This window comes from Thunnus thynnus, chromosome 17 (genome assembly GCF_963924715.1).
Source record: "Thunnus thynnus chromosome 17, fThuThy2.1, whole genome shotgun sequence".
Lineage (NCBI taxonomy): Eukaryota > Metazoa > Chordata > Actinopteri > Scombriformes > Scombridae > Thunnus > Thunnus thynnus.
The window spans coordinates 322,978-330,477 of record NC_089533.1 but is presented as its reverse complement, the minus strand read 5'-3'; the positions used below and the strand labels follow the sequence as shown (position 1 = coordinate 330,477).

General features: G+C 38.2%; 1 protein-coding gene across 2 annotated transcripts in view; it reads left to right on the top strand.

Moving 5' to 3' along the window:
* The window catches only part of scn4ab (sodium channel, voltage-gated, type IV, alpha, b), a 65,383-nt gene that overhangs the window by 490 nt on the left and 57,393 nt on the right, over positions 1 to 7,500 (top strand). The window lies entirely within an intron of this gene.

Here is a 7,500-nt window from a genome sequence, read left to right as displayed (position 1 = left end):
CATTTTTATTCTTGAATTGAAACATTTGATCAGATAAATTCTTCCTCATGAGAATCATAAACAAATCATTCATGAGAGGCAGTTTGTATGACTGATTTTGAATGTATCATTCATGTCAGACTTCACCTGTGTGTGATTAAACTCTGCAGACAGACAGAAACCGTTCAGTTCACAGCAGGTAAACTGAAACCCTCACAGACGTGACAAAGACCCAACCAGCTGCTGGCTTTGACAGCGCCGACCGCCGCAACACCATTCATTATCCATTTACTTGTATTTATTTTCACACACACACTGGTGAGGCACTGCCGTGTCCACCAGGAGGACCCGTGTCTTCCTCTCTGTTGGCTTTTGAACCAGTAATTAATGGACGACCTGTGTGGCACCAACCCACAACCCAACCCAGGTGTAGCAGGTTAGGCTTTAAGGGGTTAATGGACATCAGTCACCCTGAGACAGTCCCAGCTGATATAACTGATCACTGCTGTTTGGTGGGTCAAAGGTCAAGTCAAAGCTCATTGGAATCACACATCTGGTGACTGTTGGATTACACAAACAACGCGGATTAATATAAGATATATATAATAATGCCTGTTTTCAGTTAGAGTTACAGTTAGTATCAGAGCTCTTTAAAAACCACCGAACCAGAATCACTTTTAATACTTTAATTTACATTTACAGCATTTTTTCATTTCAACGTTTGTCATATTATTTGATATTTAAACACAAAGCTTTGTGTAATTTAGTGAAAAGTGGTCAGAATGAGAAACGTGTTTGTTCTTGGAAAACAGTCACAACAGTTAATAATGATGATTCGCTGTTCAGAGGTAACCATAGCAACAGCACTGATACCTGAGGCTGTCTGTTTAGGTGGTCTGGTCACAGGTGTCCATGTAGAGATGAACAGGTTCTCACCTGTACCATGGCAGACCTGAGGACCAGTATGTGGTACTGGAAGAAGTCAGGGGGCACACTGGTCCAGGTTTGATCCATCAGACTGCAGCAGTGGCAGCCATGCTGTGATTGTAGAGCTTAGTGTCTGCCATGTTATCCTGCTAAATGTGACTCTGGCAGATTTTTAATAGTTTAAAGAGCAGCTCTTCAGATCGATGACAAGGTTCATGTTGGGTTTTATAAGACAGAGCGCTGACTCGAGGTGACATGTTGGGGTTAAGGTTTGAGATAAGTCAGCACACTCAGTATTTATAGGCCAGCAGACTGTGTTGAACAAGCTGATCAGGGATAAGATATTAACAACTGCTGCCTCCAACAACTGCTGCAGTCTAAATTAGCTCAGTGTGGCTGTGGCCAGGCTAACCACTAACTGAGCAGGGTCACACAGAAAGGTTAACAGCCTGCCAGAGGAAATAGCATTTAGCTAGCTGGATTAGCACTGTTAGCTTCAGTTCAGTATGTATGCTATAAGGCGGGACGGCAGTTCCTGACAGGAAAGCTTCAAAGGATCAATGGATTATCAGACGTGTCTGGTTGCTAATGCTATCTGTGCTGCAGAAGTGACGACAGTGGCCTGATGGAGGCGCTAATAGCTAGCTAGCTTCAACACTGGTGCTACTAGCTGCTAACATCTGGCTAGGTTCTTAAGCTAATCAGCTAAGAGTCACAGAAACTAGCGAGTTCACCCTTGAACTCCGATTCATCTCTTGAGTTTCCACTTTAAAGTTAAAAAATATATTGTGTCAGTTCGTTCCAGCTCGTCTTTAACGTATATGATGTTAAACTGACAGCAGCTCATATATATATAGTTTATACACATGAAACACACTATATAATGTATGTGACATCATAAACATTGTGGTTCCACTCAGTGAAATATGATGTTTTTGTGGCTGCACTGTTTCATCAGGTGTAAATATCGGACATGTCTGCTGCAGCGTCTGTGATCTCTGCTGCAGTTTAAATAAAGCTCAGTGAGTTTGTAAAAGCAGTTTTGTCGTTCAGACAAACAAGTGAAAATCTCTTTTCAGACGGTTGTAAACAGGAAGTCAGCATTGACAACATTTCTTAACTTTTCAGATGAATAATGACAAGATGATTGTTTCTGTAAATACACCTGTACATAAGATAACACTGTCGAGGACAGTCTTGTAAAGCCAGACACTCTGATCTGTCCATCAGATGTGACAGATGTGTTAGCAGTACACCTCAAGAGTTCAGGAGCAGCTTCTGTAAATACACCTGCTCATTTCTCTCTGTTAGTGTATCAGGTCACTGTGATCAATCCTCTACTGATCAATAAGACTGTAATGGCTGCGTTGTTGTTTCATTCAGTTTCTTTGTAGGTTTGAACTATTCAAAGGAAATAAGACTGAATGACGCTGCTGCAGGAGTCAGAGTACAAACAGAGAGACAGAGTATCACTGTACACTGATCACACACACACACACACATATTTGGAGGTTTTAGAGTTACAAGTTACTTGGCATCTGAATCGAAATGTGATCCCCACAAAACACACACTCAGCAGACATGAAACACATCCGCACACACACACACACACACACACAAATGTTTACTTAGCTCACTTTAGGGGACATTATATATACGGACTTAAATTAATTTCCTGGAGACTTACCCTAACCCTAACCCTAACCATCACCCTAACCATCACCCTAATGATCACCCTAACCTTAACCACTAACCCATAAATCATCTTTTTCCAAACTGGGGACACGGCCTTTGTCTTCAGTTAACTGGTCTTTAGTCTGAAATTTGTCCCTAAAAGTAGCCTATGACAGACACACGGAAACACACAAACAGTGTGTAGATGTGTCTCATGTGTGGTAGCAGCTCTGTAGCTGGTTTGTGTCTACAATAATTTCACAGACAAACTGGAGAAACATCTTAGCTGAGCTGTCAGTGTGTTCTTGTCTCTGTACAGCTCAATCAGAGAACTTCACACAGCCGTTTAACACCAACCACCCACCTGGTGAGCTCAATTTATCATTCATCACCTCAGTTCAGTCAGCTGAGGAGGTAAAACTGATCCAACTGTGGCCGTCAACTACAGCACAAGTGAGCACTTTGCTGTGGCTATACCATTAGTGGGACTATACTGTTAGCTGTCTTTATACCATTAGCTATACTTATACCATTATCTGTATCTATACCATTAGCTGTGACTGTAGTGTTAGCTGTGGCTATACCATTAGCTGTGGCTATATCGTTAGCTATACTCTGCTCCTCGGGGCTCCATGTGTGCGTAGAGCGGCAGCTTCACCCGCAGTGACACAGAGCAGAGGAGAAAGACTCAGTGCAACCATAACTGACAGCAAAACACATTAGAGAGCCTCACACTGCTGAAATGAAACAAGTTCACAAAAATTAGGTAAAATAATATGAATGAACATAGACTCTACTGCGTTTTGCTGTCATTTATGTTCATATCTATACACATATTCACATTCATACACATGGTCATTTCTATTCTGTACACATGTTCATACTTATATATCATACACATGTCCACATCTATACACATGTCCACATCTATACACATGTTCATATCTATACACATGTCCACATCTATACACATGTTCATATTTATACACATGTCCATATCTATACACATGTTCATATCTATACACATGTCCACATCTATACACATGTTCATATCTATACACATGTTCATATCTATACACATGTTCATATTTATACACATGTCCATATCTATACACATGTTCATATCTATACACATGTCCACATCTATACACATGTTCATATCTATACACATGTTCATATCTATACACATGTTCATATTTATACACATTTTCATATTTATACATGTTCATATCTATACACATGTCCACATCTATACACATGTCCATATCTATACACATGTTCATATTTATACACATGTCCATATCTATACACATGTTCATATCTATACACATGTCCACATCTATACACATGTTCATATCTATACATATGTTCATATCTATACACATATTCACATTCATACACATGGTCAAATCTATTCTGTACACATGTTCATACTTATATATCATACACATGTCCACATCTATACACATGTCCACATCTATACACATGTTCATATCTATACACATGTTCATATCTATACACATGTTCACATATATTCACATGTTCATATTTATACACATGTTCATATCTATACACATGTTCATATTTATACACATGTTCATATTTATACACATGTCCATATCTATACACATGTCCATATTTATACACATGTCCATATCTATACACATGTTCATATCTATACAAATGTTCATATCTATACACATGTTCACATATATTCACATGTTCACATCTATACACATGTTCATATTTATACACATGTTCATATTTATACACATGTTCACATATATTCACATGTTCACATCTATACACATGTTCATATTTATACACATGTTCATATTTATACACATGTCCATATCTATACACATGTTCACATCTATACACATGTTCATATTTATACACATGTTCATATTTATACACATGTTCATATTTATACACATGTCCACATCTATACACATGTTCATATCTATACACATGTTCATATCTATACACATGTTCATATTTATACACATTTTCATATTTATACATGTTCATATCTATACATATGTTCATATCTATACACATATTCACATTCATACACATGGTCAAATCTATTCTGTACACATGTTCATACTTATATATCATACACATGTCCACATCTATACACATGTCCACATCTATACACATGTTCATATCTATACACATGTCCACATTTATACACATGTTCATATCTATACACATGTCCACATCTATACACATGTTCATATCTATATACATGTTCATATCTATACACATGTCCACATCTATACACATGTTCATATCTATACACATGTTCATATCTATACACATGTTCACATATATTCACATGTTCACATCTATACACATGTTCATATCTATACACATGTTCATATTTATACACATGTCCACATCTATACACATGTTCATATCTATACACATGTTCATATCTATACACATGTTCACATCTATACACATGTTCATATTTATACACATGTTCATATCTATACACATGTTCATATCTATACATATGTCCACATCTATACACATGTTCATATCTATACACATGTTCATATTTATACACATGTTCACATCTATACACATGTTCATATCTATACACATGTTCATATCTATACACATGTTCACATCTATACACATGTTCATATTTATACACATGTTCATATCTATACACATGTCCACATCTATACACATGTTCATATCTATACACGTTCATATCTATACACATGTTCATATTTATACACATGTTCATATCTATACACATGTCCACATCTATACACATGTTCATATTTATACACATGTTCATATCTATTCACATGTTCACATCTATTCACATGTTCATATCTATACACATGTCCACATCTATACACATGTCCACATCTATACACATGTTCATATTTATACACATGTTCATATCTATACACATGTCCACATCTATACACATGTTCATATTTATACACGTTCATATCTATTCACACGTTCACATCTATTCACATGTTCATATCTATACACATGTTCATATCTATTCACATGTTCATATTTATACACATGTTCATATTTATACACATGTTCATATTTATACACATGTTCATATCTATTCACATGTCCACATCTATACACATGTTCATATTTATACACATGTTCATATTTATACACATGTTCATATCTATACACATGTTCATATTTATACACATGTTCATATCTATACACATGTTCATATCTATACACATGTTCATATTTATACACATGTTCATATCTATTCACATGTTCACATCCATTCACATGTTCATATCTATACACATGTCCACATCTATACACATGTCCACATCTATACACATGTTCATATCTATACACATGTCCGGAAGGAGTGTGCCCGAATACAAATACGTTATTCGGCAAAGCACAAATAGTGGGCTTTTTACGATATTTTTGTTTCATAGAAATAATTTAAAAATTATTTGTTTTCAAGAAGAAAAAAAAAACATGTCAAATACCAGCGTGCAGGTCCATTACATCACTATCTCAGTGTCTCTCCTCTGCTCCACTGTTACGTCTATCAGCAGGTCTCAACGAGGGGAGTCACATCCATCGCATAATTCCTAATGTGGACATCACTCCCGGAGTTGGGGGATCACCTTTGAAGTTCTTCCCTACATGTTACACGCTGTGCTGTCTGTGTGTTATGGGTGTATAAATAGGTAGAGGTCTGTCTGCAATGAGGTGATGAGTAAAGTTTTAGCTCAGTAGTCAGCGCAGTCGTCTCTGATCTGGGAGACACCAGTTAGAGACCCAGTGTGGGGACTTCCTTCATAGGATAGTTTATTCATGAACATTTAACCACCAGACACCACCAGACACCAGTTAACATCCACCAGTCACCAGTTACATTCACCAGATACCAGTTAACATCCACCAGACACCAGTTAACATCCAGCAGACACCAGTTAACATCAACAGTCACCAGTTAACATCCACCAGTCACCAGTTAACATCAACACTCACCAGTTAACATCCACCAGTCACCAGTTACATTCACCAGATACCAGTTAACATCCACCAGTCACCAGTTAAAATCCACCAGACACCACTTAACATCCAGCAGACACCACTTAACATCCAGCAGACACCAGTTAACATCCAGCAGACACCAGTTAACATCCACCAGTCACCAGTTAAAATCCAGCAGACACCAGTTAACATCCACCAGACACCAGTTAACATCCAGCAGACACCAGTTAACATCCACCAGTCACCAGTTAACATCCACCAGACACCAGTTAACATCCAACAGTCACCAGTTAAAATCCAGCAGACACCAGTTAACATCCACCAGACACCAGTTAACATCCACCAGTCACCAGTTAACATCCACCAGACACCAGTTAACATCCAGCAGACACCAGTTAACATCCAACAGTCACCCGTTAACATCCACCAGACACCAGTTAACATCCACCAGACACCAGTTAACATCAACACTCACCAGTTAACATCCAGCAGACACCAGTTAACATCCAGCAGACACCAGTTAATATCCACCAGTCACCAGTTAACATCCACCAGTCACCAGTTACATTCACCAGATACCAGTTAACATCCACCAGACACCAGTTAACATCCAGCAGACACCAGTTAACATCCACCAGTCACCAGTTAACATCCACCAGTCACCACTTAACATCCACCAGACACCACTTAACATCCACCAGACACCAGTTAACATCAACACTCACCAGTTAACATCCAGCAGACACCAGTTAACATCCAGCAGACACCAGTTAATATCCACCAGTCACCAGTTAACATCCACCAGTCACCAGTTACATTCACCAGATACCAGTTAACATCCACCAGACACCAGTTAACATCCACCAGTCACCAGTTAAAATCCAGCAGACACCAGTTAACATC